The sequence below is a fragment of the Ambystoma mexicanum genome, chromosome 2p, assembly GCF_040938575.1.
Source record: "Ambystoma mexicanum isolate Mex_15411 chromosome 2p, UKY_AmexF1_1, whole genome shotgun sequence".
In the NCBI taxonomy this organism is placed as follows: domain Eukaryota; kingdom Metazoa; phylum Chordata; class Amphibia; order Caudata; family Ambystomatidae; genus Ambystoma; species Ambystoma mexicanum.
This window is the reverse complement of record NC_090923.1, coordinates 1,206,067,335-1,206,093,472: the sequence shown is the minus strand read 5'-3', so window position 1 is coordinate 1,206,093,472 and position 26,138 is coordinate 1,206,067,335. Positions and strand designations below refer to the sequence as shown.

At 49.5% G+C, this 26,138-nt stretch overlaps 1 protein-coding gene across 3 annotated transcripts in view; it reads left to right on the top strand.

The window, feature by feature from the left end:
* LOC138567341 (ras-related protein Rab-7a-like) overlaps window positions 1-26,138 on the top strand; it is a 460,095-nt gene that overhangs the window by 31,888 nt on the left and 402,069 nt on the right. The window lies entirely within an intron of this gene.

Sequence of the window (26,138 nt, the reverse complement as noted above, 5' to 3'; positions counted from 1 at the left end):
ACCTTCAGATCAGTGGCACTTCGCGGTTTCAGCTCCTGGCTTCTTTTGCAAATAGCACAACCGCGGTTCTCGCATACCACTGTGGACTTTCCTCGCATCTGGGGTCCAGCACACTGTTGAGGTGGCTCAGGCTTGGTCAGTCCTGCTTCCTGGGAGTCCGGAGGATCTTCCTGGTGCTTGTGTTAAACTTAAAGACACTCACTTGATTCCGGTGTTCCTCTCCCTGGCACTCGGTTCCTACAGCAGCAATGGAAGTTTAGCCAGCTCTGAGAGGATGTCCAGATGAGATTGTCTTGGGATCTATTGGTCCCACCAACCCAAGGGGAGGAGTTATCCTTTGCAGGTCTTCTCTAGTCTAGGAAAATTTGGAGCATCAGCACAGCAGCAGGGCTTCACCGGGCAAACTAACGGTCCAGGAGGCTCCTTGCCTCATAGGTAAGTACTGGGATGAGGAAAAGCGGGACTAGGAGTAATGAAGATTGCAGGTAGCTAAGTCAGGCATTACCTCCATGTACCTCTACCTCATCCCAGTACTTGTGTACTGCCTCATACACAAGTACAGGGACGAGGAGGAAATCCCTGTAGTATGTCCACTTCCCTTATAGTAATCTCTGTTTTTCCTGTCTGTGCTTCCTTGTTGCGTTGTTGCCAACTATTATTAGCAAAGAATTTCCTGAGTCGGACCTTTCTGATGAAATGGACCAAATCTATCCTGGTCTCCACATAGTCATTATTGGCATTGGGACAGAAGTTTAATCCCAAACTGAGAACTTTTTGTTGAGCCGTAGTTAAGGTATGATCAGACAGGTTTATTATTTTGAAACTTCCATCATCTTGTATATAAGCCTCGCTCAGTTGCCAGAGCGCAGCGATCTGCCCGAAGTATTGTTCTGGGTACTTCCTGCTCCTTTGTCCCCTCCTCGTTTGTTTCGGGCGCCTTGCCCCGATTTGCATTTCCACCTCTTTTTTGTTTTTTTCGCCATCTTGGCGTAGCAAGCGCATTTCTTCTAAAAAAAGTTGGCGAACTTGTGGTTCCTCTGTGTCACTCCCCGTTAGATCTGATTCCGACATTGAAGAAATTTCACTTGCGCTTGTTGATGTGGCTTCGGTGGTCGTCGGTGCTATTTTGGGGGATGTTTGTCTCAGCTGATCAAACCTTCTTGCGAAGGTGTACACTCTGCCTGTTTCATAATCTTCCTTATCCCTTAGAAACTTTCTTTGTTTAATTTCTTCCTCCTATTCTAGCAGTTTTTTCTCCATTGTGTCTTTCAGTTTCTTCCTATCTCCAGTTTCTGCTACTGATTTCAGTTTCTCTTCCACTTTCGTTATTTTTTCTAGCAATCCCACGCGGTCACTGCCTGCATATTTTATAAGCAATAGTAGGAAGGTTTTGGAGCATTGATTGGTGGCCTCACTCCACTCTTTCAACATCAGTGGGTCCTGTTCTTCGAAGGATGGAATTATTAGAATACTCAGTCTTCTTGGTATTCTACCAACTTCTACGTAGTTTTTTAGTAAATGCTCCTCCCACCATTTACTGACTTCCTTGCGTTGTAATTTTTCAAGTTCTTTTAGCAGGCCAATCTCGCTATCATTTTTGGGTATTGCTTCTGTGGGTGTATCTTTTTTCGTTGTCATTTTCAATGTTTCATTGAACAGTGGGAGGGCTTGTGCCTGTCGTGTTGCTTCTTTGTGCACTAGGGAGTTTGCCATGTTTACAAATGTCCCTTTAAAGGAAATTACAAGGTTGGTGCACTCCAACTTCTTTTGTTACTTGATAGTATGTAGTTACCCCACCTTATGTGAAGGGATCAGCGGGGGCTGTTTGGCTGTGGAACTTGAGAACAAGTCCAAATCGACTTCTCAAGTCATGTTTCTTTTACGAGGAACCTAGGATTACACATGCCGAATATATATATATATATATATATATATATATATATATACACACACACACACACACACACACACACACACACACACACACACACACACACACACACACACACACACACACACACACACACACACACACACACACACACACACACACACACACACACACACACACACACACACACACACACACACACACACACACACACACACACACACACACACACACACACACACACACACACACACACACACACACACACACACACACACACACACACACACACACACACACACACACACACACACACACACACACACACACACACACGTGTTTAGATATACCTTAGGGTCACGTTTATATTTTGGTGTGTTGTTTCTTTAGTAATGTTAATAATTAAACGTGGCTGTATATTTCCAAAAAGGAAGGTGTCGATGTCGTTTCTTCCGCTGACTGGCACTGCTATTAGAATTGCGACACACATGATCCCTCGCACCAACAAAAAGATTAGGCTTCTACTCGCACCTCCTCTGTCTTTGTGATCTTCATTTCGTGGGGTACCTCGCACCTTGGGATTCCCCAATGTGCGCCTCTCTCTTAATAGGAATATTAAGCAGTGCGTTTCAAGAAGCCCAGGTGCTTTCTGTGGTTAGATGTTGCGACACTGGGGTCTCAATACACTTTGAAGATGGCCTGCCGTTATGGTGTAGGCTTTAATGTTGGGAGTGCACACTCGGCGATTCCTCGGATTGCTCATGGGTTTTTGGAGCAAGTGCCAGTTAGGGTCGTCATAGGATTTCATATTCCTTGTGGAATGTGTCCATATGAAGGATCATTTTGATATTCTACCACTTTGGTATCATAAGGAGTTGCGATAGCATTCTTCAGGGCGTTTCCTGGGGCCTTTCAGTTCTTTTCATCCCCAAAAGACATGGTACGAATCTCTATGACGGGGGATGGTTTCTAGTGCCCGCTGCTGCATTCTGGCACTGGCGTAACGGGCCCCCCACAGCCCATGTCTTTGTGGGGGCCCCACTTTGTCAAAAAAAAGGGGGGAAAAAATATATATATTTTTTAACATTTTCTTTTTGAATTCACTTTCCCTTCATAAAGACGTCTTTAAGAAGGCAGAGTGAATTCAAAAAGAAACTTTCTTTTTGAAGTCCAAGGGGTCCCTCACTCCATGACATGGAAGACCCCAGGCTGGAGGACTCCATGTCATGGGGTGGGGGAGCCCTATGACTTCAAAATTAAACGATTTATTTTTGAAGTCACTGTGCCTATATAAAAAAATAATTTCCGTTATGGTTCGGTCCTCAGAGTGACTTCAAAAAGAAACAATGGGCTTCATTATAAGTATGGGGGTCCGGAAACAGTGCCAGTAAGCTTACAGGTACCGTTGTTTCCGGACCGGCATACTACAGGTCTGCCTGCCGGAGCCGCTGTGCCCGACAGGTCGGACCCTGTTGGTCACAGAGGCCACAGTAGGCAGACCGTCACAGAAGCCCCGGCACCATTAACAATGGTGCCAGTGCTTCCGTGTTCCCCATTCCCATAGAGTCCTATGGAATTCTATGGCAATGGGGAACTACAATTTACCGGCGCCTGACTTTCCGGGACACCAGGGCACCAGGATGTCAGGCGCCGGTAAATCATTCAGAGTCAGGCAGCAACCCATTGGTAGCACCGGCAGGGTTACCGTCGGACTCGGAATGCGGCCCAATTTATTTTTGAAGTAATAAGGCTCCCCTCAACCTCTTGATGTGTGAGTGTATTGTGAAAGGATGTACACTTAAATGTGTAGGTAGCTGCCTGTGTGAGTGTATGGTGAAAGGGTGCACACAAATGTATGGGTGGCTGGATGTGCATGTGTACATATACGGTGAAAGGGTGCACATTTAAATGCATGGGTGGCTGCTTGGGTGTGCCTGTATGGAAAAGAGGGTGCACACCTAAATGTATGGATGGCTGCATGGGTGTGCCTTTATGGTGAAAGAGTGCACACTTAAATGTATGGATGTGCATGTGTGTATATGGTGAATGGTGTGTGCTTGTGATCAGGGGTTCAACAAAACCTACATTTCGGGTGGCTAATCCTTCAAATGTTGGGAGAGGCGCTAACTTCATGGGTGGTGGGGGCGGGGCAAACTGATTTGTGTGGGGGCATCTAACTTCTTTACGCATTTTAATGAGACTATTCTAGAGCAGCTTCAATGTTACAAGCAGTTAACTCTCTCCTTGAAGTCTGAAAGCACCCACTTATGGGCTGCTGTGAGATGAGCGGTCTCCTGTTCCCTCTCTACCCTTCCAATCACTCCCCTGCCATGCAAGTACTAAACCCACATCACAATTTAAAAATTGCATAAAAAATTTGGCATTTGAATGCAGGTACTAACAGTGAAATGATTTAAGTTAGTAATTGCTGGGCCCTTGTTAACAGCGAAACCCAGGTGCCGTTTAACATCTGTGTTCTGTTCTGGCAGCTGCTCTGAAGGTCAGCCAGGTTGAGTCAACATAGGCCAAAATGTCAGGGGGGGTTGGGGAGTGCTGAAGCCCAGACAACTCAATGGTGTTATGCCACTACTTGTGTTTAATGCCTTGATTACTGAATGGTAAACTGAACATATCAAGGCGGCATACAAACAGCTCAATGACACCAAGTGCTACACGAGACTGAAAGAAAATCCCATGCAGAAATTAGAACAAACAGTGAAATCCTTTCTAGAGAAATATGAAGAAATGGGTATCATATCAGAAGAAGCATACACATTTTTGTGGATCAGTAATGCCATAACTCCGACAATATACTGAGACAAAAAGAAACAAGGTGTATATTAGACTTTGAAAGCAAACAGCCCAATGGGCATAACATTGATAAGGAACTATACACCTTTTTGGGCTGCTAAAGAAATGCTCATATGCCTAGACCCACAATCCATGATAAGAGTAATAATTAGCTGCATACTATGTTTCCAATGGAATCAGTTTCAACCCATTTAATTTTCTCGAGATTGAAGGGGTGATCCAAACAAGGGGTAAATAAGAAGCCTCTGACCGTTTCAGCCGGGGGAATATGATATTAAGCAGTTGTTTTCAATGTCTTTTTAAACTTTAAACTTTTTATGGTGTTGGTAGATTTGTGTTCGCTTTTAGCATATTTGTTGTGAATTAATTTTAATTCTTAACAAATATTTCTCTTCATGAGGTTGGGAGAACAGAGAGGGGAGAGGGGGATGGCTTAATGCTGGTGGGAATATGGCATAGTTGGACGAATTAAGATTAGTGACCGCATAACAACCCATAAACATTGGGGGGTGCCCAGTGAAAATCTGTGCTAAAAAATGGATATGATTATTATGTCACTACTACTTTGGTCATTGAGGACGAGAAAGTGGTGACCATCCATGACCTAAGCACTTCAGAAAGTCAGCATACGAACAAGAGCCTGGGTAGAGTTTGTAATATTGTGATGAACTTAGCATCTCATAAAAGCATGCCATGGACATAAGACAAATTAGATATCAGAGAATGCACACAATGGTTACACATAGCAGGGACATTTGCTAAATCTGAAATACTGGGGTTTCTTTACAGCCTCCAGCCCTATGGAGTAAGCTTGTGGGATAGATATTAGCCACTGAACGCTCATGTACTGGGGTACAAGCCATGGAGACAAAAACTCGTAGTTTTAGAGAGACACGTTGTATTTTAACTGGTTAATATGATATGCTCTTATTTGCACTTGTCACTTTAGATTTATAAAAAAAACAAATGCTGCTAATGCACTAAGCACTTTAAGAATTCGACCTAGTACTAATAGTATGAGTACGAGGAAGGGTTCGAAAAATAACCAGGTCAAATGGGTCTGAGATGGCGCTATTTTAGCGAACTTACCCAAAATGTATGGCAAACGCTTTGAGCACAATGGTTACAAAAACGGAAATCCCTGGGGGCGAGGAGTCAATAGATACAAACTGTTTACTAATTTTTACAAATTATGTATACAAATCGTATATTGGGTACCCAAAGTGTAAAGCATATACACAAAAATGTCCGTGAATGCATGCAGTGGTGAGTGGAAACCACAGTAGCCCAAGATGGCCGACACAGGATCGGAGTGTCATGCTGAAAACAAAAGTGGTCCGTTGTCGATTACTGTTCACACTGCTCCCCCTCCCCTTCCTCTCTTCCCGTTTCCCTCAGGTTTTAAATGGTACACGGCAATGAGGTCACATTGTTGTGAGCAAGCGGCGAGTCAGCCGTGAAACGCGTAAACGCCTCGAATATGGAGGAGTGCTGCACTTGGGAGGACCCACACTGGGGTCATTTTCTATTTTTGGAACGGATTTCCATTGTTTTTAAATGCGATGCAATTTTTCCCTGGTTAACGAATAAAGGAAGAAAAGTAAAACAAGAAAACGTTGGCGTGGACTCCAAACTTTCTTTGGAAAATTGGGCGAGTATGGGACTATGGAGAGTGCAGCTCGAACCCGCTACCGGAAGGTAGAATTGCATATATATATATATATATATATATATATATATATATATATATATATATATATATATATATATTTCCTCCTTGTGACAGGTGGTCCAGGTGGAACCGCTTACTCCCGCCCCATGGGCGTTCTACAGCAGTGAGGTCCCCCTATGTTGTTGCGGCCCTCCCCACTATACCCTAAATTGGGGGGGTGATCCCAGGAGGCACCCGTCTCTCTTGTCCGCCTCCTGACCCCACCCTCTATTTTTGCCACTCCCGTCGGAACCCGGCCGGGTCGAAGCTACCCAGTGAGAGGCAGACTGTGCCCTCGCCACTGTACCTAACTGGCCTCGGGGTCCCTTGGGCGGGGCAAATCACTTACTGCATGGTCCACCCCCACCTGCCACAGGACCTTCGTCCAACTGGTCGGGGGCACTCCCCCTGGCTTGTTTGTGCGTATTACCGCCAAAAAGTTTTCAAATCGTAAGTCTGTTCCTTGGTCTGACAAATGAATGCCATTGTGATGCAAATTCTCTGTCCCTCTCACCAGTCCATTGGCTACTATCCGCAGCCGTCCTACTGCCTGCCAATCGTGCCTGTCCATTGTTCACTTTCCTAGATTAAATCTTCAGGAGTCTAGCAGAGCCTGGAACTCCCCGTCTTGTCCTGGGGATGATTTTTGACCAGGCGATCACTGCCTGCGGGCAAAGGTTGCCCATCCAACCGAACAGGGAGACCAGTGCCATTCCAAGTTCCTTCCGCCCCATGAGCACCAGGTCCTTTTCCCTCCTATGTGCTGAATAAACAAATCGGTCTGGGGCAGCCTTTGTGCCGCCCTGTGTTTTGACATGAAGTTGCGCACTTTGTTTATCCTCATGCCCCCTTTTACTACTTAACTTTATTTCGGCGTAAAGCCATAAGTTTACACGAAATAGAAGAAACAATCCAGCGCCACAACAATAAAACCATACAAATGCATTTTCTAGGCATGTTCAGCCAAATTAAGAATAACATTGAAGGGGCTTCGTAGGACTTCATCATGGCAAATAAATAACTGGATTCATAATTTAAAAACAAATTAAACCAAAAAACAAGTAGATTGTAATTGTGGGGTACTGTATTATTGAACTTGAAACCCTGTTGATCTAGGCAACGGGATTGCATTTGCTCCTGAAGGCACGATCCTCTGTGGGATAAAGTCACAGGGCTGCTGGCTGAGTTCAATTAGTGTGGTTGGCGGTCATTGACATCTATTTTTACATTTCACTAGACTCTCAGCCATACCTGGGTCTCCAACGTCAATTCTGATGGAACCAAATACATTGCTATCATAGCGATGGATCCTGGTGCAGCGCCAAACTTGGTCCTGTTTAACAAATAAGCAGCCCCTCACTGCCCGGATCCAGTGGATGCACTTGTATAATATTGGTTCCCTGGGCTCATGGCAGTTTGGGGCCATTTTAGGGGCCTTGTGGAGATAAATTGACCCCGCCCCCTGCCTGGAAAGCTGTAGGTCTACTATTAGTGACAGTTTGCATGCTTGCGACTCGGCCAGGCCTACTTGTTGTTGTCTTGCCAGATTAGGTATTTACCCATGACACCTTGGGGGACAGACTGGTGGAAGTTCCTGCCAAGGGCACAATTTTCTAAGTCTGTTTTATTCTTTACCTCGCCACCCACTAGTGCGGGCATGAGATGATTTCATTCCTCAGCCCCAGAGAAGAGCTTTGCCTTCCTGGATGGCACTTGCATGTAGGATTTGTTTCTGGGGTCGATAGACCAGCTTCCACTGGTTGGTCTGGTCGAACTAGAAGCCTCATTTCCCCCCCCTTGATTAGTCGGAGGCCGCTTCTGGTGCATACCCCTTTCGACTAACTGGATCACGGAAAGAACTAGGTTTTTGATGATGGACATTTCAGCCAGGACAGTGCTACATTTGCAAGTGTTGGTCATTGTACCTCCCGCTTCGGGCTGGTGTATGGTGAGGTTCGTCAGTTGCTCACTCGGGAATAAGGCAACCTTTATCGGCCTAGTAGTCGCTGGGAGCACCCAGCTGTGCAACCCGAGTCCCCTCTTCAGCGTACTCCCTTTTTACCTATCTCGGCCCTTTCTTTACCCATCGGCAGCCCACTAAAGGCCCCCAGTGAACAGGTAGATAACCTTATAGGATAACCTGTACGACCGTTACAATGGCAGTTGCCCTCCAGCTGATGGTGGCTAGGGGAAGCAACGGCAGGAACTGCCGAAATCATGGTCGTTCCCATAGAGGTGGGGGTGGAGGGGGTGCAGATTACAAGTTCACACGCTGTGTCACAGGCTGAGATTTCCCCTGTAGTTGCCTCTTGCAGAGCATCCATTAACTGCAGCACATCGCCTGTGCTTTTGTTGGGTGGAACCAGGCGTATTATTCCTTCAGGGGTGACCAGCAATGTCATGAGATACAATACCCCTCCGACTGCTCCCCCCCAACCCCTGGTGGGGGGTGGGGGGTCTAACCTGGCTGGAGCTCCTAAAGATCCCAGAAAGTTATTAATCTCTCTAATAAGACCGAAAGCTTCGCCAGTGGGCGGCCTCGTGGGGAGTAGTGTATTAACCTCTGTAACAGCACAGAGGGCAAAGTGTCAGCTGCTGGTATTTTACTTTTAACCAGCAATATTTTCCGTTGAGATATAGGGACAGGAGCTGCTATGGAAATCGCTGACTTGACAGGGATGTGGGGGAATTCAAAGGGTGAAGAGTGTAACCCACCAATGTAAGTTCATTATACACTGAGTGTGAGCGGGAACTGGCAATTATCGATGAACGGGTCCGTTCCTACTTGTGCCAGCAGAGGGAGTGGCCACTATTTGCAGTCTGATCACGGTTTAACAAGGTGATGGATGACAGAATAACAGTATAGGGTATGCAGAGTTGGCTCGTGGTAGTTCTTCCACTCATCATTGCTCCGTCAGGAGAATCAAATCAATAATGGACGCCGGCGCAATGTATCCATTTACGATCTGAGATTTAGGCAGCTTAAAAGAGTTTATAATGCGCAATTCCTTTGCTTCACAGGCTCAGCGCGTTGCCTCCCGCCCTCCCCCGAGGCAGTACATCCATACCCGAGTGGAAATTCAGGCTCAGTAAAGTCGCAGACACAAGCAGGTTTGTAAATGGATATGGCAACACAGGGGTGTTGCTAGGTCTGGAAAAGATCTGGGGCTACACTGATGTTGGGACACCGGGCTAGCTACAGCCTTTTGGTTGTAGCTCCTGAGCTTCTATCCGGGGCTACAACCAAAAGACCCGGGGAGATAGCCCCCTCAAGTCCCCCTAGCAACGCCTCTGTGGCAACAACAAGCAGTGGGAGCCACGCTAAAGAGTTAAAAAGCTTCTACTCCTCTTCAAACACTCTTGTTCCGGCTCACCTGCCACCAGTGCCTAAAGGCGATTAACAGCGGCACAGGCTTTGCCACCCGGGCTTCGCCGCAAGAGCACACCGCTTCAGTTTTATGGCGACTGGTGCTGATGCTGCCACTGCGGGGGGAAGCCACGTTGGAGGAAGTGTTCCAGGGGAAACGGAGTTGCAAACCACAGCAGCATGGGATTTGCCCTTTGTCGATCCAGTGTATTGCCGCCTCCGTGTGCCTGCGCACCCTATTGTGTTCCCTCACTCTTTTTTCCATCCTTCTTATGAAGGAGTGCCCGATCACCCAGCCCACCCGTGTCTGTGACATCCTCTGTGATGTCCTCACTTCCTTATCGTTTGGACGGAAGTCCTATGTTTATGTTTACACACGGGCTGCGACCCGTGTACGTATAGGGGCGGGGTTGGCCGCCCATGTTGGGCAGTTAGATGAAGGAGCCCGAGCAATAAAGATGTGTTGCACCCCAGCTCCGTGTGCGACTCTTCCTGTGCTGCGGCGAGTTGCGAGTCCCATGTAGGAGGGTGAGGAGGTCCACAACGGGGATACTGCACTGGCGACGAGGGAAACGAAGTTCCCGCCGTGCCCGCGATCATCGATCCACAGCTCGTGGTGTGTCGACTGTCACCACTGGGAGCCTGGACCTTGATTGCACGTGGGCCAAATAGTGGTGGGTGGAGCGCAAAGGCTCCCCACTCTGCGAACATTCAGCACGAGCGTGTTTCGCGCGGGTGGAGCGGCTGCCGGCTCCCCGCGTAAACACCATTCCGGGCGGTGGAGGAAAATCCTCCCGCCGACGGCAACGCCTGCGGAGGCCCGGCCCAGCACAAAAGAAAAAAAATAAGCAGCGGGTGGAGCAGAGACTCCCCGCGCGGGTGGAACAGCTGCCAGCTCCCCGCCACAAGCATCTCCGGGCGGGGGAGGAGTTTGGCCCCCGCCAACGGCAACACTCACACGAGCGGAGGAGGCGCGAACCTCCCGCTCCAACGTTCGGGAAGACATAGGGGTAAGAGCGAGCCCCCCCCTGTCTCCATAATATCAAATATAACAAATCACACCACGCACGAGGGCCAAATGTGCAGTCCCCCAAATGACAACAAGGTGCCACCGCCCCAAGAATAGAGACCACAACACCCCCTACTGGCAACAAGGTGCCACCGTGCCAAAAATAGGCACCACAGCACCCCTGCTGGCAACAAGGTGCCACCGCGCCAAGAAGAGGCACCACAGCACCCCTGCTAGCAACAAAGCGCCACAGCGCCAAGACTTACACTACTAAAACAAAATCTGCACTACAGTGCCCCTGCTGCAAAGTGAACCACACTCAGCTCAGCCAAATAACACACAGAGACACTTCCATGAGCAATTCAGAGGAAGACTCACTGACCATCCCAGTGACACCAAGCAGCACAGGCCACAAAAAAATGACAGACAGCCTCCTAACACAGCTGCCAGCAAATTTTGACCTCACTGACACTGGCACCCTTGGTTCAAGATGGAAAAGGTGGCTGAGGGACTTTGAAGTATGTCTGAAGGCGGCAGGCGCACTAGATGAGGAACAAAAACTCAATCTTCTAAATCATGCCGTAGGACCAAATGTCAGAGACATTCTTGAAGAAATCCCCGAGGACAACATAGACACGTACGTCAAGCTAAAAACAACACTCACGGAATACTTCACAGCTCACACTAATGTGGACTATGAACGACACGTGTTCCATACCACAAAACAACAAAAGGGTGAAACCATAGACGCATTCGTCATGAGACTAAGAGCAAAAATGAAACACTGTGATTTCAATAATTATTCAAATGAAGAGGCCCTCGGGTCACAAATAATAGTGGGGTGTGAAAGTGCCGACTTCCGCAAAAGACTCTTACAACAACCGCGCAACCTTGACGAAATCCTACGGCTGGCGCGTTCGGATGCGGCCCTAGCCGCACAAGTGGAAGGTTTGGATGACATAAAAATAACCCATGGAAAACACGAAAGTCTCAACAAACTGGAAGGGACTGCAAGAAACAGTGATCCTTTCTGCTACCGGTGCGGACACAAATACCCCCACGAAGGGACGTGCCCCGCAACGGGACAGAACTGTTCCGCGTGTGGTGGGGAAGACCACTACAAAGCCGTGTGTCTGATTTTCCGCAGCAAGATGAGAGGGGCTGGAAGGAGCCACAAGCCCATGCCAGAACAGGAACAACATCAAATAACACCCCACCGCCATCATCGAGGATCACACCAAGCCCATGAACAAGGGCGCCACAAACATCACGACGAACAGACGGAAAGAAGACATAAGAGAGAATGGAGGGAGAACAGGACACCACTCCCCAGGACAAGAAGAAGACCACGAAGATATGTACGGTGCCTCATCGAACAGTCACAGTCTGACAGCGTGTCCAGTGCATCGTCGGATGAGAGAACACCACAATTGGAAAGAAGCCAGGAGACACCAAGAAAGAAGGGATACCTATACGCTCTAGGGAACAGCACAGCAAAATAACAGAGCCCAATGCTCAGAATACAAGTAAATCAGACGGCCGCAGAGTTTCTGATTGACACGGGGGCAACCGTAAATGTGATCAGTGAGAAAGTCTACGAGAGCATACCCAATGCCTCCCGCCTGCAACCAGCTCGAACACTCATTTTTCCATATGGATCAAAGACCCCGCTTGCTTGCAAAGGTTTCTTCATGGCCTTGTGCCGATACAAAGAACATGAAAAGAAGATACCCATGCACGTCCTAGAGGCAGCGACGGAGAGCAAATGCATACTGAGTTATAAGGCAGCCATAGAAATGGGACTAATACACATATTGTACCGTCTCATGGTACACAAATACCTTGACCCCACAGCAAGCATAGAACAAGTCTTTCCATCGCTATTCAAAGGCCTTGGGAAGCTGAAGGACAGGAAAATAGAACTCCACATCGACACCAAGGTCCCACCCATAGCCCAACGCTATCGAGGAATACCCATAAACATTCAAAAACAAGTAGAAAATGAACTAACAAAGTTGCTGGATGCAGACATCATTGAGCCGGCAGAAGGACCCACCCCATGGGTCTCCCCAATCGTACCAGTACCCAAGAAGGACTCCCAAGACATCCGAATATGTGTGGACATGAGAAGGCCAAACAAGGCCATACTAAGGGAACGCCATCAAGCCCCTAGGATAACAGACATGGTACATCTGCTAAACGGTGCCACCGTATTCTCCAAACTAGACCTCAACAAAGGGTACCACCAGTTGGAACTCTGCAAAAGCTCACGATACATAACCACTTTCGCCACCCACCTAGGACTCTTCCGCTACAAGCGGCTAAGTTTCGGCGTGTCGTCCGCGGCTGTAATCTTCCAAGCAGAAATTCACAATGTCATCAAACATGTACCCAACTGCTCGAACTACAGCGACGACATCCTGGTGTTCGGTCAAACTCAAGAGCAACACGACGACACACTAACGAGAGTGTGCATGGCGCTGGAAGAGGCACAGCTCACACTAAACAAAGACAAATGTGAGTTTCGCAAGAAAACACTCCGTTTCTTCGGTCACATATTCTCTGAAAAGGGAATGACACCCGACCCGGAGAAAGTCAGCGCACTCCGAGAAGCCCCGCCACCCGCCACCACAGCAGACCTCAAGTCTTTTCTGGGCCTTGCGAGCTACTACACCAGATATATAAGAGATTTTGCATCCATCAGCGAACCTCTCCGAGCACTCATCAAACTCAACACAGAATTCACATGGTCCCCACAGTGTCAAGAAGCTTTTCAAGCAATTAAAGATCGCATATCCGACGCCCGGAACATGGCATACTTCGACCCCAAAAGAACGACAGAACTCATCGTCGACGCCAGTCCAGTAGGCCTAGGCGCCATCCTGACACAACTTGACGACAGAGAAGAAAGCAAAAAACACATAATATCCTATGCCAGTCGAAGTCTCTCCAAGACCGAGCAAGCCTACTCCCAGGCGGAGAAGGAAGATCTGGCCGTAGTGTGGGCTTGTGAACATTTCCATTTGTTCCTATACGGAAAACCTTTCGTAGTGGTAACTGACCACCAAGCCCTTACTTTCATTTACGGCAACCCTCAAGCGAAAATGCCTCCACGCATAGCTCGATGGGCCCTCCGGCTACAGGACTATCAATTCTCCATCACTAATAGACCTGGGAAAGAACAGAACCCTGCTGACTTCCTTTCGAGACACCCGAAGGACGCGTGTGGACCCGAACCATCTATAGCTGACCAGTACATACGATATGTCATCAACAGCAACACACCTCAAGGACTGGACATGGACCACATCATTAGTGAGTCCAATACGGATCAAGGGGTACAAACTATCCTCAGATGCATAGAGACAGGGCGATGGAAGCACGCCAAGCAAATTCGAGAAACTATGAACGAAGATGTCAAGAGGGATATCGCATGCTTCTTAGCTGTGAAAGAAGAACTCGCAAAATCAGATGAAGGGATGCTGCTGAAAGGGACAAAACTAGTGATACCACGCAGTATGCGCCAGAAGGTACTCGAACTCGCTCATGAAGGACACCGGGGAATTGTGTCCACCAAAAGGATGCTGAGGCAGAAACTATGGTTCCCACATCTAGACACGGCGGTAGAGGAACTATTACAAGACTGCCCCACCTGTGCACTGGTAAAACCACACACCTCCCCAGGACCCCTAAGCATGACCACACTCCCCAAAGGAACATGGGAAGAAATAGCTGTTGATCATTTTGGGCCCATGGAAGGAGGAGAATACATTCTGGTGGCTGTTGATGAATACTCAAGGTACCCTGACCTACAGATAGTTCCTTCCACATCAGCCCATCATACCATACCAGTATTAGACCGGATGTTCGCAACGTATGGAGTGCCCAAGGTAGTAAAGTCCGACAATGGACCCCCATTCATTGGCCAGGACTTTCAGAGATTTGCTGAGTACATGGGCTTCAAGCACCGAAAAGTGACACCCCTATGGCCACAGGCCAACGGAACAGTCGAGCGCTTCATGAGCAACATCAAACGTACCACACAAATTGCCCGAATCACGGGAGAACCGGTCGAGAAGCTATTGTACCAACTAATGAGAGACTACAGAAATACTCCCCATAGTACTACGGAGAAAACACCATCAGAGGTGATGTTCGGGCGCACCATACGAACACGGATACCCCATGTGACCAGTGAGGGAGAGAAATACACGAGGGATGAAGAAATGAGAGAAAAGGACACCTATATGAAGGAGGCCATGAAAAAGGCAGCTGACACCAAACGGCCAGCAAAGACAAATAACATGGGGCCAGGAGATTTGGTGATAGTACGTCAGCCCCAGCCTCGAAAAAAAGTAGCCCCGTTTAGCGAGGAGCCTCTCATCATCATCCACAAGAAAGGGTCACTCATCACAGCGGAAGGAGACCAGAGAACAATAACAAGGAACTCATCCCATTTCAGGCGGGTATCGAGAGCCCCAGCCAGAGGAGACGCTAACCTGAGTGACGAGATCATTCCATGGGATGCTCCCTATGAAGGAGACAGAGAAGACTCCGAAGGAGAAGCGACTCCCGAGAGAGGAACAGATATTCCGACAGGAACGGAAGGTCGACCAGCTAGGAAGAGGAAAAAGCCCCACCGCCTCATTGAGGAAATGAACTAGCAGGACTAAATGTTTAGTAATGGGAGGGTGTGATGTCCTCACTTCCTTATCGTTTGGACGGAAGTCCTATGTTTATGTTTACACACGGGCTACGACCCGTGTACGTATAGGGGCTGGGTTGGCTGCCCATGTTGGGCAGTTAGATGAAGGAGCCCGAGCAATAAAGATGTGTTGCACCCCAGCTCCGTGTGCGACTCTTCCTGTGCTGCGGCGAGTTGCGAGTCCCATGTAGGAGGGTGAGGAGGTCCACAACGGGGATACTGCATCCTCTAGACTAGAGCGACGGTTATGCCTGGTATAAACATTATTTGCTTGCAACCGCAGGCCCGATACAGGTCGTCCTTTTATCTCTCCCTCCCCCACCCCCCGCCTTCCTTGTTGTTGCTCGCCCTTAGCCCCCTTCGCGCCTAGCAGGCCACTGTACATATTACCCTGTTACCCTTAATGACTAGGTCGACTTTCGCCCCTTTTCCGCTCCTAATCCATTTTTGACTTTCTCACATATACCCTGTGAAGCCCCTGAAAGAGGACGTCTGATAGGGCTAGGCCACCCGTCAAGTCCGTCCTGGCCCCCCTACTATTTGCCCCAAAGAAAGCTGTGACGAAGATGGCCCTGAAAAGTGCCACTTTATAGGTGTCCCTGCATATGCCCTCCAGATGTCGCACCATTTTTTTTTGTTTCTGGGGTGCCAGAGGATGCCTGGTCTCTGTTCTCCTGACCCCCCCACCCCACCCCAGCCTGAACCACCCAGCCAAAGCCTTTTTGACTGTGAAGTTGTTGGTGGGGTTTATCACCCCATGCAGGCCCGCCACAAACCTGATGGCGGCCACTTTCTTTTTTGCCATCCCTACCGAAGCCACAGAGTCTTATAAATGCCCCAGAAAAGCGATCAAGGTGTCCCGGTGAAATATCTCTCCTGTTCCCTTATCCCACAGAATTCCCAGTATTACTGAAATGCTTTTTCATATGCTGTCTTTGTCTTCTTGGTCAAGGAGCCAGCTATCAAGGATGCTAAACCGGGGTACCAAAACTCCAGAGCTTTTGGGGGGGAAGGAATAGGGTCATCCTTATCTCTGCCTGGGGCAACCATCTGTGGAATTCCTGCATTTTAAAATGAGAATGCTTCGGGAGCGTTATTTAGCACCTCCAGGGCGTGCCCTGATTGAAAGTGAACCCCTTATTTCAAACATACCAACATCATGTTTCAGCATTCTAAGTACCATGGGTCAAGATGCCCTGATTGTTTATAGCCATTACTACCGACATGCTGTCAGACCAGAACACCACGTGTTTCCCTCGCCCCATATTGTCAGTGCTACCACGATGGGGAACAATTCCAAAAATGTTACCTTCCTAGTGAGCCCGTTGCTGGATCATTCTTCTGGCCACCTTACTACACCACCTGTTTCCCCAAATGTCCCAAAATCCCACACTTCCTGCAGCATCTGTAAACAGCCCAATCTCTTAGTTGGGGTGTGCTTTCTCTGGCCACGCTTGGAGCCCATTAAAATCTGACCAGAAATTGTCCCAAACCCCGAGATCCGCTTTGATGGAAGCGGACAGTCTAGTAAGTATGGTGATGCTTCTCTGTGAGACCGGACATTGTCCCTGCTGTGGCGCGTGAGAACAGGTGTCCATCGGGATTATACTCAGAGCGAAGTTCAGTTGTCCTACCAGACGCTGCAGCTGGACCAAGGTCACCTTTTTTTACTGCAAGCATATGTATACTGAGTCCTTGCTGGCCGATGCCATGTGCCTTGTACTGAGTCAATCTCGATACCCAAGAATGTGATTGTGGTTACTGGACCCTCCGTTTTCTCCTGTGCCAATGGTAACCCCAATTGCTTTGTAATTTTTTTGAAGAGCCTCCAAGTTGCCTGAACACTGATAAGATCAAGGGGGTGGGGGGGGGGGTAAGAACAAGAAGTCATCAAGGTAGTGCACCACCCTTGCCCACATTGCCATTTCGTGTCCCATTCCAAGAATGAGCTGAATTCCTCAAAATAGCTACAAGAAATGGAACACCCCATTGGCATGCATTTGTCGAAGTAAAACATTCCTCCCGCCTGAAAACCCAGCAGCCGGTAATCAACCGTGATGGACCGGTAATAACCTAAATGCTGATTCAATATGGGCCTTTGCTAGCAGAGCCCCTTGCCCAGCTCCCAGTTGCCCAAGCGCATCGTCAAAGGATGTGTACCTTACAGAGCGTACTTCCTCATTGATTGCGTCCTTTACTGATGCCCCTTTTGAGAATGACAAATTGTGAATCATTCTAAACTTCTCTTCCTCTTTCTTGTGCACAATTCTCAAAGGAAAGCAAACAAACTAAGGGAAAGGGGGGTAATCAAAAGGTCTCCCTATTCTCCCCAATGTCGTCTCTTTTGCAATATTTTCCATTAATACTGCATTGTTGATTGCTGCTGAGAACTGGGTTCTTGGCACCTCTGGTGGTATCGAACCCTTTACTGGAATGTGGAAACCCTCAGAAAAACCTTGTTAGTAACTGCTTCCATTTTCCTAGGGTAACTGTTCACCCATAAGCGGAGTACATCCACTATGATTGGTGAAGGCAAAAGTGACTTGTGTGCGGGGCCATCATTCATTCTTTTTGTGCTCTGTCCTTCGCTCTTTTGTTGCATCTTTGCTCATGGTGGCCTGGCAACCCGCAGAAGGAGCATGGATGTTTTAAAAGTGGGGAGGGGGGTCCTAAAGGACTGTCCTTGACTGGCTGTCCAAGCCCCCATGTCCAGCCCCTTGAGTCCCCCGACCCCCCTGCTGGTGGGCCATAGTGCAACTGGCCCATAAATCCATTGCCCTGGTCCCCCAGTTGAGCTGCACGCTCCCTGCCTTGGATGTGCTAAACCTCTCGTAGCTAAGCCATGCTCCAAATGCACGTTCCCGGTACATGGACATTATTAGGTGTAAATATGACAATGCAACTCAGGCTATTTTTCTACCATTTACCGCTGCAAATATTGTGAAACCTGTGGTCCAGTTAACAATTGATTGTTCCACCTGTACCTTGTTCTCGTCCCCTTTGGCCTCCCTTACTACTTCAGAAACTGTGTAATTCAACCAAGAAAATATATCTACAAATGTATCCTTCCAAATCCTTTCCTTTAGTTCCGACGATATGTGCCAAGTGAGCATACCTGAGGGTTATTGATGTGGGGGGGGGGGCGCTGGTGCCCTCACATCCCTCCCTTGAAGTGCCTGCCCCGAAAGACCTGTACATTCTTGTGTTCCTATTGGGCCTGTCCCCGTGCCACTCCCTCCCCATGCTCTGCGTTGCCCCCCCATTTCATTTTGCGTAGTTTGCTAACCTGATGCCACCGTAGTTCCCTGATGTCTTCCCCTGCCCTCCCCCACCAGTCCTGTACCTGGCGCACTCTTGATGGGTGTACTCTGACCTTTTGGCTTACTGCACAAAACCCAGACTCATTTAAAAGTGGAAAAGGTTGCTTTAATGTGACAGGCCAAAGCTTACAATTAAACGCTTACCTGGCTCCATGGCCTTACAAACTAAAGACATATTTTAAACAACCAATTAAATAATTAAACTTTCTCATTTTTTAACCCAACAATTAAATAATTAAATAAAGCCATTTCCTCCCTAACTATCCCTTGGACCTTTCCGTCTCCTTACCCCTTTTCCAGGCGTCCCGCTTTCTCCCCAGGGCCATGCCCCTCCAGGCTCAATACCTGTTCCCCCGTGGTGGCCCGCTTGTGCAAACAGCGCCACCCCATCCTTTCCCTTGTCATTCCCCCATTGTGCTTCCCTCCCCCCACATCAAAAGGGGCCATGCCCCCGGCACCAGAAAAACCCTCCCCCGAGGTGTTCTTTCTGCCCCACCCCGCCAATTTTCCTACCTCCAACTCCTCAACCAATCTCCCAGCCAAGAGCTCAAGTCCGCCAGTTAATGATTGTTCCCCAAACCGGAAAGTTTACCCATCCTCTCTGAATCTCATCAATCCTTTCTAAACCATCTCCTTACGGTCCAAAACCTGTACTGACACGATGTACAAAATTCTACCATCTCTCTGTTTATCACCTTCCTTGCCCGCTCTATCGGATCCTCATTTCTCGCTCCCCTCCCAACTCTCTGTGGCAAACCCTTAGTTCCCCCCCTACAGTTGCTTGAGGCCACACTTGTCGGACCCGTAACAAGAAACCCTTTTTATTTTCCTGAAAAGAGCCACACCCGTATCCCTTACCAGATCATTTTCCCCACCAAGACTAATCCCCCCCGCCCCCCAACTGGAGGCCCATAGTTTTCCCTCAACCCAGCCAACACAGGAAGCAACTGATCCCAGCCCAGCCCCCCAAACCAGGACCATCTTACCACAACATCTTTATAGTTGCCTGCCCACAACCCTTTCCTCAGCTTCTTTCCCCGCCTGCTTAACCCTAGAATGTCCCAAAAACCAGATTTTTGACATCTGACCGTACCTCCTAGCAGCATCTGAAAAAGAAATTACAAAATCACTTACAAACCAACAACATCCTAATAAATGCAACACTCCTGCTACCTACTGAAAAATGTTATAACGACATTCCGTTTGACCCGGTCCCTGGCATACCCTTTGTATCTCCCTTACTCCCAGCGTCCAAACCTATTCACCTACTCCTCTGAATAGCCCAGCCTGCTACCTTCAGATGCTGCACCCCTCCTAAGTGAATGAGTTCCAACCTCCTAACCTATCCCACACCACTAGTAACACCTTCCCCAGTACCCTATCCTTTCTGGCCATCTCCTTAACCCTCTCCGGAAACACCCAAGGTCCTCTCTGTCCCCCTATATTCCGCCCCTTTCACCTAACCTTTAAACAATACACCTAAACCTACTTAGCCCCCCTATTCCCCTAAACTATTACCCTCCTGCTCACCCTTGCCCCCACCTTCCATCACCTTATTAATTTGGCCCTGCGTTGCCCCCCCTGCACCGGGGGCCCACGTGCACCCCCGTCCATGCAGGCCCTTTACTTTATTACTCCTCTCGCCACTGCACCAGGGGGCCAAACCTGCACCCCCGTCCATGCAGTCCCTTCCATATAACTAATCTTCAAGCTCCTTGCGTCCATTACCATCTGTTTCCCACCTGCACCAGGGGCCCTAGTGCACCCCCGTCCATGCAGGCCCCTTTTCTGCCTACTCCTCTCCACCGCCGCACCAGGGGCCAAACCTGCGCCCCCGTCCATGCAGACCATTCCACATAAATTCCTCTTCCTGCACCTTGCTTCGTTGCTCCACTTTTTTCCCCCAGCTGCACCAGGGGCCCTAGTCCACCCCCGTCCATGCAGACCCATCTCATCACTTCCCCCTGCTGCACCAGAGGCGCTCCCACACCTCCGTCCATGTAGCCTGAAGCTTACTCACCCTGTCGTGCGGCAAGCGTGAGGGCTTCGCCACCGTCAACCATGCCCTCCAAACGACGGCCACCACCCCTTAACTATTTCCAGTTACACCCCCCTGCGGCCCTCCCCTACCTACAATTCTTCCCCTTCACCTCTCTCCTACCCCCTTTAAATCGCCCCCAAAACCTTTCATCAACCTTGTGCCCCCCCCTCCTTTTACAATAAACTGAGCCTGACCTACCAGCACACCCCAATTTACCTGGCATGCGGTCCTTCCCCCCCACCTCCTTGCCCCGCTCCTCGCCCTGACCCGCTGTCCCCTGCCTGAAAACAATCCGTAACCGGATGCCGACCCGCACACCTGCTGGACTCGTGTTTAAATTTGCACATCCACCTTGTGCAGCCTTCTTTATTGAACACCCAACATACTGTTGAGGGCTGTCCTCCGCCTCCTCCCCTCACCCCCTCATGGGCGGGGCGACCAAGAAAGGGCCGGTAAGGCACAGGCAGCCCACTTGCTGTGTGCAATGTCGGGGCAGGCCTCGTTGGAGCCATCCATTGCAGCCAAAGATCCATGTCTATCTCCCCCAGACCGCCTGACTGTCCTCCGCCATTCCCGCTCTGAATTCCTCATCATAGCGTACCCAGGCAAAACCCCCAAAACTTGTGAACGCCTTCCTAATTCCGTCCATATATTTAAGCAGGGCCACGCAACGCTCCGGGAATTTTTCACAATATACACTGGCATAAATGATAAATGCCGACGTCCAATTCTCAATAGTCACCGGGACCCTTGGGCGCGAAGCCAGTTCCCTCTCTTCTTCTTTAGACCCCTCCTTTGCTCTCACTTCCCTATGGAGCAACTTAAAAACATCTACAAATTCCCCCGCCTGAATCTTCTCCCTGGTCGCCGCCATCAAGTGCGCCCCCAACGGTTTTGTTATACCCATGTAAGGCAGTTCTTTCTCCTTGCCTTTCACTTCAACCTCCTTTCTTTTTTCAACTTGCACATCGAGCACCAATGGCTCCACTAACCTGTCCGTTTGGACCTCCTCTGAGCAAATGCTCTTCTCATCCCCCAAGGCTCCAATGGCCTGTACACCAATCTCTTTCCTTACCCCATGCAGTCCAAACCCTCATTTCCCATCCCCCTTCTCGTGTCCCCTCTCTGCCATGCAGATGACCATTCCCTTTCCCGCTCACCTCTTTCCACGCCGGCCGTCTGCGGTCTGGCGTCCACACCAATGCTCCTCATCTCCTTTCTTAGAGGGCTCCTACTGCGGGGACAAAACATGTCAGCAGACTCACCAAGCCAATAGTTGCCCCGACCTCCTGCCCGCCAAGCACTCTGCACCTGCCTTTCCCGATCCCACCTCAAATTTCTTCCCTGTAACCTTCTACCTCCCGCTGCCCCACATAATCCTCCAATCCAACTTCATCACCCCTTAAATACCATTGTGTATGCGAGCTCATGCCCGAGTTGAGTTGATCTTCTTCATGCGAGCCCGGGGCGTCCGCCCCGCCACTCCTTTGACGTCTTCTCGGCGGGGCCGCGGAAACCCCTGCCTGGTCCTCTTCTCTCGGGCGAGGCGTTCCATCCTCCACCCTGGAATCCTCATTGCTAGGGGCCGTGCTGCACCCTCTAGGCTCTCCTTGCGCTGACCGTAGAGGGGCCGCACTGAAACCCTCTACCTCCACCTGACCAGCGAGGGCTGCGCAGCGCCCTCTGCACTCCCTCCTCCTACCCGGGGGACCTCTCCCTCCTTCTCCCACCTGCACTCTTCTGCAGGTATTTACCCCCTCTTCCCCTTTGCCCTGTCACCCCCTCTGCACCCCTTCACCGGCTCCACTCTGATTTCTTTGAGCCCCCTCCATCTGAAAATTCCTATCTTCCCTAGCACTATGACATGCTCCCTCCCTCCATGGCTGCCCACCCGAGATCATTTCTCTCCCTGACGCCCTCCTATCTATCTCCTTCCTCAACTTCCTACCCCTAGTTTCCCAAACCTCCCCTTTTCCCGCCGATGGGGTGCAAGCCACCACTGCCGCGAGAGCCCCATCTGCCGCTGCTCTACGCTGCGGCCTACCATCACTTATCTCCCCTTCCCCCGTGCCCCCTCCACCAGTGACCTCCCATACTGCACCCTCTAACTGGGCCCTAGATGCCATACTAATAATTTCCAAAGCCTCCCTAAGAGCCTTAGCATCAACCATCCCCTTCCTGCTGGCTCCCTGGACCACCATTGTGCACTACTAAATTGGTTGTGCACCACAATATATATGCCCCCTGAAAATGAAACTAGCAAACCTAAGCCCCGAGCCGAAAACTACCCGTGGACCTATCCCAAAATTGGCAACTAATAACTTTGAAACTAGGATTTTTTTTTTTCTTTTTTATTTATTTGCCCCCTCTAATTACCTCCTAGATACTGCCCTAGCCCCTGTAGCCCCCTGCCCTGGCAAAGAAGTGCCACCAGAAAAAGAAAATCCCCAACAACAATAAGCCTAACTAATATAAGGGCCGAGTTTCTTCCCTGTCACACTGCCCCCTGGCGGCGAGTAAGCACCACCGCACCTCAAACCAACAAATGGACGAGGCCCCTTTAAATGGGAACGCACTGCCCCCTCTGTCACACGAGGGACACCGCACACACAATTCCCCTCTCCCCGCCGAACAACACGGGAACGCCAATGCCTTATGCAAAGTAAAATGTGCTGTCCCCCACCCGCTCCAGTGCGGATGCGCTTCGTGGCAGCACGATGTTTCTCCCACAACCCAAGCACCCCGCCGGCAAGCGAACGGAGCAAGGATGCGCCTGATAAAAAAACTCCCCTACTCGCCCACGGCACCCCCGCACCCTTGAGCCAACAACTTCCTTCACTTCCCTAACAACGCAGACCAGGAGATACGGTAAGTAGCGAGGGGTGTCTTATTTACGGCACCCCTAAATACCACTTCACACAAAATATATATATATATATATATATATATATATATATATATATATATATATATATATATATATATATATATTTTTTTTTTTTTATACTAACAAACTACCTAACCGCCCACTATACTAACACTCCCCTACCTCACCTGATCTACCTCGCACACTTCTAGGCCCAGCTACTACAGGGAAGGCTCGGGAGCAGGCAACAGGACTGACAATCACCAAGTCCTAACCGTCGCCTGCCTTTCAAACCTTCCCTGAGCCCTTAAATACCCCCCGGGAGGCGCTCTGCACCCCCACGGCCACTCGCTGGCCGTGTGCAGCGCCAAAAACTCCCCAGGGGGAAACGCTTTGCGTTCCCCCCGGGAGCCCCCTTTTAACGGCGCCTTTTGGTGCTGCAGCCGAGGCCCGTGCTTCTTCCTCATTTTTTTGACTGGTATTCGAACTACGTTGCTCTGCCTGCGATTGCTTCCAAGACTCGCACGTTGCCCCTGTGCTATCCTCCGTTCACACACATTCAGAGTTGGTGCAGCTGGGCCGACATTGTGTGGACGCCCATGTTATGGCCTGGTCTGGGGGCCCCCAGCAGACCATGGGCTGCAGTCGCGCAGCATGTTAATATGCAGGGATCACCTTGTATGTATCGGGAGCACCTGCCACGACATCAAGGCTGGGGGGGCACCCAGCAAACGGCTCCAGACTGGGGGCACCCAGTCAGCCCGTGAGCTCATGGGTGTCTCCTTGGCCTGGGGGCACCCAGGCCTGCACGGCCAGGCGTCGCCGGTGTTGTCCAGCAGGGGCACCGGCTCCCAAGGGTAGAGTTGCCCGGCAGGGGCTCTACAGTTATGGCTGGCAGCCATGGTGGACAGTGTTGCCCTGCAGGGGCGCTGTCATGGTGGAGGGCCCTGCAGGGCAGGCCCCCTGTCAGCTACGCAATAAGGGCACGGGACACCATGGTTTCAGTTGCTCGCAGACTGAAGAGCGGGAAGCTGCTCATTACATTTTATTGAGGATCGTCACGTGGCCGCTGCCACGAGCTCCGGAGATACCATGCTCCCATGAGGGGTGATACATTACAGCCCGCACTTCATTTCTTCGTTGTAATTATGCAGTCTGCTTCATTATGTTTACCTGTGACGTCCGCACAGTGCGTGTGACTTCACTACATCTATCCCCAAACTATTGCACACTTTTATAAAATGACTGTTAACAATAACCTCTTACTTTTTATTTATTTATACATTTAATGCAGCGCACTTAGCCCGGGGGCATCTAGGCGCTAGTTACACAAAAAGGACAAAGGCAATGGTACAGTGGTTATTAGTTGAGAAGGTGTGTTTTCAGACTTTCTGAAGATCTGGTAGGAAGGTGGTGGGGCAGGTGGATGTAGGAGATTGTTCCAAAGGGTTTGCACTCAAACGCTGCTTCTTTGTCCTTATGCATAGCGGGTGGTCGACTCCCCGCAGTTCTGCTGGGAGATCTGCTTTGTCATTGGGCATCCATTTTGGACCAGTCTGATGGGGGTTCCGTTGGGGTGTTTCCCTTCTGACTGGTTGTTCGTTTTCACGGTTTGTCTGGTGGTTCAAGTTTTTCGCCCAATTTTTTCAGTTAGGGCACGGTGATATAACATTATTTGCCGAGGGATCGCACACTTAGGAAGTTTGTGTGAAAGAATTCCAGCCTCACAGCTTAACCAGTTTGCTGTTGTGCATGGTGTTAAGAACATTTCAAAATCCACAGAAAAGCAGGCTTTCTTTTTTGTCTATGAAACTATCAGACATGTAAATTAAACTTTAAAAGGAGGAGTTGGATCATTGCTCGCCTTCATGGTTCAGTAAGGGGCATATTTGGGAAGTAACTGTAGCTGTGTGTGGGCTTTCAGTCGGAAACGTTCCATCACGATTCCAAACACTTACACGTTTGCATATTAGACAAGTCAATACAATTACCCAGGCTTTTTTAAGGTGCTGCCCGCAGAGGGGTGTCTATCCTCAACATGAAAACTCGAGAGGGAGCCATGGCTGACAGCGGGTAAAGCCCAATTAGCGAGAGAGAAGAGAGACCAACCCACCGAGAAGCACCTCCGATCTTATTTGGCGGCAGACAGGGCAGGTTTTTACAAAGTACTACAATTTATTACCAGGCGATTTGCCTCGCTAAAACCACTTTCTACACTCAAACTAGAACTCCCACTCAATGATATGGCATTTATAACGCCCCTATATACAAGTGTCTCAAGGCGCAACGAGGCAAGGGAGGGGGAACAGAGGGAAGACAGCGAACGATCCTACTAAGCCAGGTGACATTGAGATCGCGCAAGTGCGGGGAAGGGGAGAAGTGCGGGGGGAAGGGGCAGTGCAGTACATAGGAAAATA